At 34.6% G+C, this 12,693-nt stretch overlaps 1 protein-coding gene across 5 annotated transcripts in view; it reads left to right on the top strand.

The window, feature by feature from the left end:
- The window catches only part of ANKS1B (ankyrin repeat and sterile alpha motif domain containing 1B), a 412,516-nt gene that overhangs the window by 153,216 nt on the left and 246,607 nt on the right, over positions 1-12,693 (top strand). The gene's annotated exons all lie outside the window — the stretch shown is intronic.

Genomic DNA, 12,693 nt, shown 5'->3' on the forward strand with positions numbered 1-12,693 from the left:
AAAAAGGTATTGTATTTAAAATATAAATAGGAGTAGATTACCGTAAAATAAAAATAATACAAATGTTGAAATTCAGAGCAAACTTATCAATTGGTTTTTGTAGCTTTGGTCTTGAAATGAGATGAATCCTCTTCATTCCTAGTTGGTAGAATTTAAAAATTCTGAAAAGTGTTGCTTTTAAATGATAAAAAAAAAAAAAAAAATCATACCTAGATCAATAGAAAACTATATGTTTTGGGAACTATTGTGAAATAAGAGAGAGAAATCCTATCTCCTTTGATGAAGAGAGATTTAAAATGATCAGAGGTTATTCATATTTGTTTTTTGGATTATAATATAAACAAAGATAATATGTGCAATTTTCTTTGAAACTAAAATAATGTGCTTATATCATGGATATAGGAAATATTTTCAAACTTACATGGAAACAATTAATTTGAACAGTATCTTTTATTCATAGGTCTGGGATAATTTGATTCTTTAACATTTGGAGTGTTTTCTGTTGTTACTGGTTTTTTTTCTACTGTAAATTCTCCTCAGTAATCACGATTTATTTTGGGTAGTTGAATTATACTAAGTATTTCTTGATGTTCAAAAGCAAAGATAAGAAAACAGAAAGAACATTCACAGACTTCAGATAATTAACTTCTCCAGATTTTTGCTGTTCTGCAGTTCTGTTAAAGCTCTTCATAGTATCTGAAGTCGTTTGACTCGTATCTTCTTTGGTTAAATCTACAATGGACTACACTCAGAAACTTCTAATTACTATGTTTAATTTTATCTGAGACTGGGACTATAAGGTCATGCTTATTAGAATTTTATGCTTCTAATTTGTGGATGATTTGATTTATGGATTGAGTGAAAGCTGAATTTCCTTTATCTTTGCCCAGAAAACTAAGAAAAAATAACAGGCAAAATGACTGAATTTCAAGGTATCTTCTACAAACTCTTCAATGGTACATTTTACAATCAGTAAATCAAGTAATTTACCATTAATAAATGAAATATTTACAGTAAAATTAAAATTCCACCCTCTATTTTCAGCTGGTATTCTAGAATTATTTAAGTAATATACAGGATCCTATATTAGACAAAATATTAACCTGAATGAAAAAACCCACATTTTATTTTAGTTTATTTAGTTTATTTAGTTCATTTAGTTAGTTTTGACTCCTTACAGATAGGTGATGCACGGTAACTCTGCAAAAGACAAGGAGTACAAATATGGAAAGACAATAACAAAATCTGGAAGGAACAGATCAAAATTGTCTGTCTTGAAAACGTTTTTACAGCTTGTCTCTTATCTAGAATGTTAAAAACTGAACCTTGAATAATAATGGTCAGCAAGGAGCAGCAGAAACAATGTTTTGTGTTCTGCTACAGCTTTTCTCTGCTTTAACTAGCTGTTGTTTCACTGAAAGGTCCCTTTTTTCTTTTCAAGATCTACAATGACAGTAAGAACAATTCATCATGTGACCTAAATATAACCTTAAAATTCATGGAAAATCTGTATCCTAAAATAATGGTTAGTTTATTACTAATTGAAGATTTGTGTGCATTTTAGTGAAACAATTAAAATGCATTTTACAGGATTTCTTAATCAGAAATTTCCATCTAAATAAGGCATCAGTATTTCTATTTCCCTACTCAGTTTCAGTGCTTTTTATGTCTTCTTCAGGAAATTTGTAATTATTCATTATAATTGAGATTAAAATTAATTAATACAAAAAATAATTATTCTAATTCTATAATTTCATAATTTTACCTTTGCCTCGGTAGTCTGCTACCAAAGAAGAAACAACCTGTTGCTGATGGTTCCTTTTTATGTTTGGAGATCAGTTTTACTCTTGGTGTTTGTTAATTCCCTACAGCACCTGATTTGAAAGAGGGGTCCTGATTTTTAAAAAGTGGGGTTTTTTATCAAATAGAAAAACACTAAATTCTTCCACAGATATATTTTATATCTGAGACATGTTATCTGAATGACAGTATATGACAACATTTCTGATTAATTATCTGGAGAACAGGCCACATACAATGGCAAATATGTGCTTCAGCTTTGGCGTCAGATAGCCTTGTAGAGTAAACAAATCAGGTGTGTTGCATGCATGGATGGCAGCAGATACCAGCAGATACCTTAATATCAGGGTGCCTGATGTAAGGATAAAGGTTCTGTCCTCTGTTTTGAACTTTAGCTGGTGGAAGAAGCTGCAACAAGGTGATGGCAACAGTTCTCTCACTCCAGTAAGTGTAGGGCAGACTGCACGAATGCAGCTGTGGCGTGACCTATTCTCAGGGCTTTGTCTGGTGCTAGATCATTGACATCAGAGAAGCATTCTCAAATTCTAGGTGAATGGTGATGCTTTCATAGCATTGCATTTCGCTTCAAGTTGTGCACCAGTGCATCCCAGTAATGTCAGCTACTACACATAGTAGTGTAGTAAGTTACTGAACTAAAAGTCATTGCACAGGGAAGTCACTTCTATATGTAACCCTGTCCCAGCAAGATGTGTGTAATTTTCTTGATCATCTGAATGTATGTTTAGTAGGTCTCCCGTAAGATAACACACATGAAAAGTTAAATACCTGATAATCAAGTGATTGTTTGTGAGATGTTCCTCATGTTACTTTGGCCATGAACTCAGACCACAGATGTGCAAGATAATTCACTCCAGGAGAGGGCAGCCTGGGCTTTCAGGGAAATGCCTGTCTAACAGATCTCTCTGCCTTGTTTTCTATATCCCTCAGGTTCTCTTGAAACCATACATCTTAAAGATTGAAGGCAACAAAATTGTGGCCTTTTGGTAACATCAGCTTGGCACAGTCAACATTTGCAGCTGAAACTGTCAGTCTGGATGATTTTCTTTTTCATTTTTGCTTGATCATTCCAAATAATGGATCTTTCTCTAACCCATATAATTTCATTATGTCGTCTTGTCCTGAGTATAATTGGGCCATGAAATTAAAAAGACAGTCCTGCAGAGGTTCTTGTTCTGTTTCAGATCAAAATAGGTCTGTACTCAGCTTCATGTATGCAGCAAAAATATCAGCAGATGTCTGAAGGTAATCGCATTACAATCTTTATTTTCAGTCCATGAAAATCTGTACATTTTCAATAAATTCAGTATGCCATTCATTGTAGAAGAGGATACAGTTTTTCCTCTCATCTTCTTGTGGTGGTGAGAAGTATTCACTGAGTTTATCTCTTAGTTAGAAAGTCTGTCTCCACTGGAAAGGACCTTAATATGCTTCTATATGCCATGTTCTCTGTCTGTGAGAGCTATTATTTAATACATTTAAGAAGGCTACATATTTCCTTAAAACAGCCCAGAATGTAAAATTCAAAAATGTAAGCTTTAATGTGTAGACTAAAATTTTTTTCTCTTCTACATTTGAAAAAAATTGTATTTGAGTCACACCTTTGATTCCTTCTATAAGTGTTTACAGATCTTTCTTTACAGTATGTGTCTGATCAAATTGTTCTGTCTCACAATCCCTATTTCAGAAGCAAAAGCAACCTTAAAAGCTTAAAACTTGCAGTTTTGTCTTTTTCTTTTGAGACAATCAAGAAATACAGCCTGTTAAAATTGGAAACTTCTTTCAGAGATCAGGCCTAAAATTCTTGGCTATGCTGCATTCCTATATACAGTCAGAATTTATTCTGGTGCAGGAATATTTCTTTATGTGACAATAGTAAAGCTGCTCTTCGAAGTAGGTCACATATTTGTCAGCATTACTTTCTCGTTCAAGTATCTCATATATTAAGAGCTGATATGAAAAGATCAAACTCTGATGTCTATGTAGACTCTTCAAGCCTTGTTTCTTCAGTTATAAAAGGTTTTGGAGTGAGTAGAAGTGAAATACAAGATGAAAGGAATACAAAGAAGAAGAAAGTAACTTTTATTGCCAGAGCATTTTTTTAGGTGTGCTGTATACAAGTTTGTGGTACACTGTTAACAAAACCTCACTAATTAGCAAAAGAACATGGATTTCAAGTGACAGAAAAGGGAAAAATATTGGCTTGTAATGAAATAAGAATAATCAACAAATTTGGTAGATAAAGCATTCCCATCTTCTTTATCTAAACAGCGAGCAAGGTAATATCTGAAAAAATGGGTATTACCAGTCTGTACCAACTTGTCATTGATTGAAAGTTCTTTTCCAGATGAAATGGCTCTGAAGGTCAAATTCAGACCCTCTTTTATCTTTCTTCATCATCTTCTTGATTACAATGCATTCTGCCAAGGCATTCTTCAAAACAGGTTAATTTGAACCTTTTCATCTGTGAAGATTATCTGTTTTTCCCTATAATTTATAGCTAAATTCAACTGAGTGTAATTATTAAGACATAGTAGAGCTATTCCAGGAACTGCTACTGGGGATCATACTCAGTACTGTCTGATACAGTTTATTTTTGTTCTAATTAACTTGTCCAGCAGATGTAACATGTTGAGGTCTCCTTATGTTGCCCTTCTTTTTGCTGCTTCTAATTTCAGCCCTTTCAAAGTTATCCAAGGCAAGACACGGTGTGTCCCACAGGGACAGAGAAATGTAGGGTTGATCAATATTATAAACTTCTCTTTGTTAACTATTATTGTCTTTGCACAGTCCAGTTTCAAAGCAACACATTTCATGAAGCTCATTGTAATTATATCTCAGTGTTACAAATATGTCAACATGTCCAAAAACCTAGTGGCAGAAAGGTCTTCTGAGGCAACACCTGGAAATCTGTGGATGAAACCAATTCCTGTTGTATACAGTATGCTTTCTCCAAGAAATTGGTTTGTGCTAGTGCTTGCATAAAATATTAGATATAGTATGCCCCTAAATCTCATGCCACCTGAACTTAAAAGTAATCTTCTTGGGATTAACTATATTATTCAAACTTAAAGTTCATGACAGTGTTACCCAACCCTTCAGTAATGCCTCTGCAGTGTTATCATTGAGTCTTTTCTCAGGCTTAAGGGAATTATCTGGGCTAAACCCACTTAGTTGTTCATGTGCACCTGCTCTCCAAACATACTGTCTCACATGTCAATCACTATGTGGACGTTCCTAAAAAATGGTAAAGTAATATGAAAATAAAGCAATTTTTAGCAAGCATATTGAGAGAATAAAACTGCAGCTGGGTCTTGAATCTCTGTTATCAGATATAGCACTGGATGTGTTAATCAAACAAGGAATGACATGAACAGCTTATCTCTTTTCAAATCAAATTCTGAACCATCTGACCACATGAGGAAAGGCATGTGTTGAGCCATGTGCCTGCCCATCTTTTATTCAAATGGCTGTTCTTCACAGGATCTGCTCTTTTCACCCACATTATTTGCTTACTGTGAATAAAGCCAGTTAGGTATTGTTGACAATACAGGGGAAAAAAATCCCTTGTAATAGTTAAGATATATTTACTAATTTTGAAAGCCTGTATTCTTAGGCCTCAGTCAAGGAGGAAGGCAGGAAATAGAGCAATGCTGTGATGATGCTGGAGATGAAAATTTTAGAGACTGTCCTAAAAGTGGGGAAAATTTCCCTCAGGATCCTTAGAAACACTGAGTGTTACACTGTTGTCTGTTCAGGAGTTAGCTATTTCTCTGAATCCTTTTTTGCCTCTGAAGTAAGCATAATGAAAAGCTTACTGCAATGTATGCATGTTTGTATACCTGTCTATTAAAATATTTTACACTTCATTTAGTTCCATGCATCCCCTTCCTTGAGAGGTGTCAGCACAGATAAATAAGTGCTTCATCACATCATAAAATGATTTCCTGAAGGAACAACAGATACTACCATATTAAGTCAATAAGGACTTTCTAAGGACCTTCTTTTGAGGAACCTTCTTTTGAGGTTATGAGTGCAGTTGTTAGAAGCAATATAATTAAAAATGCTATTTATCTAAATTTATTTTTTTCCAGGTGTAATAACAATCCTGACATATAAGGTCAAAAGAAAAAATATTTTCTTTAACGTGTCATTTACAATTCTTAGCCATTTCTAGAAGCAGAGTAACTGTAGACAATATTCATATTTAGCTTATTGTCATCTTAGTCAGCTCTTTGCTTCGCTCTTTTGGTTTGTGTTTTTTTACTGAGCCAGAAGCAAAATAACTCCTGAACTTATAGTAGGACCATTTGCAGAGACATATTGTTTTAGTCTTTAGTCTGTCACCGTGCCTTGTATTGTTCCCTGATCTTTCCATTGGACATTTTGTAAATAAGATTGACCAAGCTGTGGAGGGATGCTCTTGAGAACTTCATCACTTCATCAGTCAGAAGAACTGCCATTGCAAGATGAAGGCAATGCGCAAAGAGCACTAGGATGTCTCAGTCTTCAATTCCTCACAATATTGTTTGCAGCATGGTTTTCTTCTACCAGGTGAATGCACTTAAACAAATTGTAACATTATTTAGAATATTCTATCTTACATTTCAATCTATTTTTCTTTTCCTGGGTCATGTCCTCTTATTCATATTTAATTGCTTTTCTGCTTCTTCTCCTTTGTATCTTTTAGAAAGCTTTGTGCCCACCAGAAATTTCCAAGCCTTATGTGAGATGATAAGAACTGAAGGAAATGGCAAAAATGTGCCTGCTTTTTATAAAAAAATTTTAGTCCTCTGCGTATAATTAGTGATGTCCAGTTTTCAGAAAAACAAAAAGCTCTCTGTATAACATACCAGCCAGTAACAAAAAAGAATGAATGTTTTCTCCAAAGGCCATAATGAAATTAAAGACAATTTTGTTTCTATTTCTTGCATGCAACTCAATAGATATCTTTCTTTTTTTCTGTTCCTTGCTGTCCAGTTGTAATGTTAGTTACATCATTTGGTGTAGCAATCCTTTCTGTTTATGTTGTTTCAAGCTGTATAAAAAAATGGGGATGGGAAAACAAGCCTTCTTTACCTTTGGTGAATATCCAAAAACTAGGGTAGAGTCAGTCTTCCTCATTAGCTAATTAACTACGTATTTTATAAACAGCTCTAGCTGAACAACATAAATGTGACAAATATCAGAGTACATTGGTGATGGTAGTGTTCTTGTGGAAACTTAAACTTTGATGCCATTTAGTGAAAGACGAAAACTGAACACCAATCTCCCTCATTCTGGAATAGCCATGGTAATTTTTTTCTAAAATGGATATGATGCTGTGAGTTCCAGAATTTTGATTCCAGCCTTGAAAGCCCTTTTTTCAGCAGGATTTGGTCAATAAATCTGAGACAATTTCATGAATGATTTCAGAATGACTGAGTAGATCTTATTGTAAACCAAGATTAAATATTTCCATCTGGTTCTTGCTATATTGAAAAACTTCCATACAGTGGCTAATTTGATTTGTAATTAGAAATGAAAAAAAAATAATCACAGGTTTAAAAAAATTAAAAATATTCCTTGCTTTTGGGAGCATTTCTACCTTTTGGTAGAAATGATTGTACAAATTCAGTATATAATAAAATTGAAACTTTCAAAATTTCTTTGAAAATCCACAGAGACACTATGTGTTACACCTAATTTAGCACTCGATAATACAAGTTCTGTATATGACTTTTCAGTTTATATTTATAATTGTAGTGTAGCTCTAACAGTACAGCTAAATAAATGGAAAATATCTTTTTTTCCATTTCTAATGTTTACATAGTGAGAGATTCATTATCTCCTTAGAGCTATGCAGAGGGTTCACTGAACTTGGACTTAATTCATTTGAAGAAGAAAAATGTGCATGGCCATGTCTAGGGAAGATATAAAGCTGTACTCTGAAGATATGTCAGAACTGTCAGATACCCAAATGAATAAGTTCTCATAAGTTTAGCAAAAACAGAAGGACAGAAAATAATATGGTTGGTCTGAGTAAGAGTAAAGTTCTATCTGCCCTGTGCCGTATTTGACCAATTATGAATGCCTTTGGGAAACGTGTAATTGCAAAACAGTGGCATAGTGACACCTCTTCAGAATGCTACAGCCTTCCAGTATCTGCAGCCTAAAGTCCTCCTAAGCCCAGATACCTCCTGGATGTTTCCTGTGTACTATGTAACCTCACTAAGATGAATATTCTATGAATGTATCTATTCTTCATGAAACCCATAAGCAGATCTTGTTCCCACAAGGAATTTTGCAAGGAGGTACACACACACTTAACTCGGTATCTAATCACCATGAGGGAGTTCCATCTTTTGTTTCAGTAATAATTTCAAAACTCAGAAGGCTGGAAAGTGGTTCCACTGCTTATGTTCTAGAGCTTTCATTTGTGTCACTTGTACCCAGAAAATTGTGACACCATCTGATGCCAATTTTCTGCATTTCAACAGCACCATTCATAGAACTAATATTCTCAGTTCCTGAGACATAGAATAATTTTCTAATCACAGAATATTCTGAGCTGGAAGGGACGCACAAAAAATCATCAAGTCCAACTCTTAAGTGAATGGCCCACACAGGGATCAAAGCTGCAACCTTGCTGTTGTTAGCAGTATGCTATGACCAAATGAGCTAATCTCTTGGCTTTTTTTTTTTCTAGTTGTATATATATTTCTTATATCAAAGGAAGACCTTTGTTAAATCATTTACAAGGAAAGTCTTATTTTCACTTTTGTTGGCATTTGTAGATCTTATTAGCGGCTATTTATTGTTTATGTATTTACAAGGATGAAAGTGTTGGCTTGCTCTGTAGTGGCATTATATATGCTTTCTTAATATTTAAGTCATGCTGAAGTGACCTCTTAAGAATGAACTCTGGATCAATCTTGTACAGCTCACAAGGAATAAAATTAATTGTCTCCTATGGGTTTTATTTTTAAAGAAAATATATAAGAATTAGTGCCTCCAGACATATCTCATAGAATGGCAAGATTCTCTATTCTTCCTCCCGGAATCCAATTTGTCAATAGTAGAGGCAACACTCACCAAGGAGTTTGTGTTACACTTCTGATGATCAATGTAATATTATCTGCAGTCTCTTTTTAAAGTATCGTGTAGATTGTAGCTTTGATAATGGGATCTGTGTTTCTGGCACATGTCAGGCTCTAAGTGGCTGCAGAGAAAGTATGTCCTTGTGCAGTTATTTGCAAGATATTTGCTTGTCAAGAAAGAAAAATCTCCATGCAAAACCTCAATCTATATGTGAAAACACAGACATGCAAAAAAATAATTTCATCATACCATTTTAGTACAACTTTAATTAAAAATCTAGTTTGGTTTAAATACATCTCTGGGGCTCAGTATGCCTGCTTTTTAAAATTTAAATCTAAGTTTTTCCTCAAATATAATGCTCTCCGAGCAGCTTTTGATTTATCTAAGTATCAGAATATCAGGTACAAACACACACAAATATATATATATATATATGTAGGCATGCTTGAGAGCTATAATATTACTTCTCTGTGGTGACCAGTAATAGGACACAAGGGAATGGCCTGAAGTTGTGTCAGGAGAGGTTTAGGTTGGGTATTAGAAACAGGTTCTTCCCCCAGAGGGTGTTTGGGCACTGAACAGGCTCCCCAGGGCAGTGGTCACAGCGCCAGCCTGACAGAGCTCGGGGAGCGTCTGCACAATGCTCTCAGGCACAGGGTGTGACTCTCGGGGATGGTGCTGTGCAGGCCACGAGTTCAACTTTGGTCTCCCTTCTAACTCAGCATTTTCTGTGACTCTGTCATACTGCTATGCTTAGCTTACATGAATTTTAATCAGGAGAAAGGTAGGTGTAGGTTTATTCAGTTTTAGTGTTCACTGGATTCCATATGAGCAAATACTATAGTTGAATAATAATATTTAATAGAAAGAATTCAATAACAAATGATTAAAAGTTAATTTACTTTTTTACTTCTAATTTGGTATTTCCAAGAGTTGGACCATGAAGTTGTCACTGGGGACTTCTGTTTCTGATAAATGGGTTGAATTAATGAAAAACAAACTTTTGTTTACACAGCAATCCTCTAAGAGGCAGTTTAATGCTGCTATTACTAAGGGAAAGTAAAAACCAGATATCCTTCAAATGAATCCTGTGTATCATATGGATTCTTGCTGGATCTTAAAATATTGGCTTTGAAAGTCTAGTGGCACCTTAAAAATGATGGAATAATAAATTATGTAAATCATGTAAAAGTAAACAAAGGTATAGCGCTCACATTTGAGCCCACATTCCCACTTAATCTTAACCAGAAGGAAGACACTTCAAGATTGCACTTCAAGATTGCTCCAGGATGTGAACAAAACCACCATAAATAGGAACTGTGGAGACATTTCCCAGACAAACCAAAACACTAATGTGGATGCACCTGTAAGCCTTCAGTACAAATGAGCTGCTATTAACCATGAAAAAATTAGATGAATGAAAACAATGAGAAATGAGAGATTCTGAATGTTTCAGCTGTAGAAAAAACTCTAATTGTCCCTTTTACCATGTCAAATATCAGAAAGCCTAACTATGAGATACAGGTTTTGTATAACCAAGCTTATTGTTTTGCTCTTTTTTTCTGGGAACAATTCCAGGAGTTAAATGTTAAAATCATAAATATTCAATTATTTGAATCACTTGCTGTCTATCCAAGCAATTAGAATAACCCCTGCCTACTTGCTAGCTAGTTCATATCCCTAAGATAAAGTGAGATGATACTCAAAATTGCCCCCCCTCTCCCTCCTCCTCTGGAAAGGTATGCTATGTCATCTTCATAGGCAAGAGAAAGGAGACACTGAAAAAGAAAAAAATCTAGTAACGACATAAAAGAAGAAAAACAGTGCTGAAAATACAGGTTCAGGGAACTGGGAAGGCTGTTTTTTCCTGTATTACCAGGCATTTTTCACAAAGCTAAAAACAGACGTTATTTCTCAGAGCAGCATGTACTGCATGAACTATTCTCCCCCAAGTTTTTTTTGTGCCTTAGGAGGTAGTTTTATGTCATGACCACAGAATAATAAATATTCATCACCATTTTTTTTTTTCATATCGTAAAATGATATATGGTCTGTCCATTTTTCTGTTCCCTTTGTGAGTGATGTACTCCCCTTCTGAGCTTAGCGCACTCCAGTATAGGCAAAAACCCCCCTGATGGTGTAATGCCAGTGGAACTGACAGCCCATATCTGCCTACATGGGGTGTCTACATATTGTCAGGGGAAGTTCTCCTTGGACAGTTGTCACTTAAGAGTTTCTGAGAGAATTTAGGCAGCTGTGCTTTGGTGGTTTAACAAGCAGCCAGCCCCCATATCCTGTATCTTCATGTTTTTACTCTATGGCAAATGCTGAATTTATCTGCTTCACAGTGAAACAGAGATGGAGCACTGTTGGTTACCGTCCATGTAGGAATGCTAAGAGTAAACTCTTGATAAGGTACTACAAGAGCCTGAATTATGTGTTGCCTTTTATCATATAGCTACACATTGAATATGATAGGGAAATGGAAATAACACTAATCTCAATTAAAGATAAGGTGAGAAGTACCAAGGTACTAAATGCCTCATTTAGTTTTGTAGAAAAATTTTAGAGCAGACCTATTTCAAATTACAATCAAGTGTCATCATGTGTCTTAATGATTATTTCAGGAAATAATCACACATGATTATTTTAGGATTTCAGAAAATTCTGAACTGATATATTCCTTCTCTCAAGAACATTCTTTCACAGTAAAGCAGCAATTGAAACATCACCTATAGCAACAGTAGCCATGGGAAAACATTTTTTTTCAGTCAGTGAAAGCAAACCACTATCACAAAATGTGGTACATATAGCATCGAAGTAAGAATATCTCCTGATGGTGTTTACCTGGAATCTTTATGAAGTAAACACTCTTAATGCATACTTCAATATTTTAGATTTTTAAATTACACTCTTTGAGTTTAATAATGTCATATATTTTGGTCTAAACTATTCTGCCTCTTATTACTCCAAGGATGATATTGAGTTGCCTTAAATACTTACATCAGCTACATAATTAATCAGCACAATTACTTTAGAAAGTGTCATACAGTTGCCTTTCTTCACCTTTTGAGATTTAAATGATCATAGATTATTATGCCTTGAATAAGTTTTTAACTTCTCATTATAATTAGATGTCATGTTGTGTTTTCCTTGTGAGAGCTTTATTTCTTTTTATGAGAGCTCTATGCACTCTTCTCAGCACTTGGAAACCAAGCATGGTTACTGGGTATGTGCTCTCCTTCTATTTCATTCTTCTGTGTTACAAACATTAAGGCCATTCACGCTTCCAAAGCCCATATTCAGATACTGATACTGAGTTACAATAGTGTGGAACAAATAAAAAGCCCACCCATCTCTCCGTCTATAATTAAATTCTGCCTCAGCACCATAGACAGCAGATCTTGTACAATTAGCATCGTATCTATAAGCGAATTAAGCTTAAAGAATTGATTACTAAATACTGTCATCAAAGTAGTATTAGGAAAGAAAAAAGCAAAATAGTAAAAAGATGTTAACTATATTGCACAGCTTTCACTTGTCTTAGTCCTAAGTCTGATAACTCAAGAATGACAGTGATTATACAAAATAAAAGAAAAAAGTTTCTAAGCAAATAATTCTTCTTATAAAAGAAACGTAATTCTCAGCATTCCTTATACCCCTCATCCCCTGGAACCTTGAGAAATAAAATAAAATTAAAATAAAATGAAGATATGGCAGTAGGTCTAGTTTTTCTCTTAATAAGTGTCTATAACATGATTATGCTAAATCTGATGAGAAATTTAGAAGTATTTT

This window comes from Pseudopodoces humilis, chromosome 5 (assembly GCF_049639895.1).
Source record: "Pseudopodoces humilis isolate 2021_Gansu_Grassland_sample_001 chromosome 5, ASM4963989v1, whole genome shotgun sequence".
NCBI classification, from domain to species: Eukaryota; Metazoa; Chordata; class Aves; order Passeriformes; family Paridae; genus Pseudopodoces; species Pseudopodoces humilis.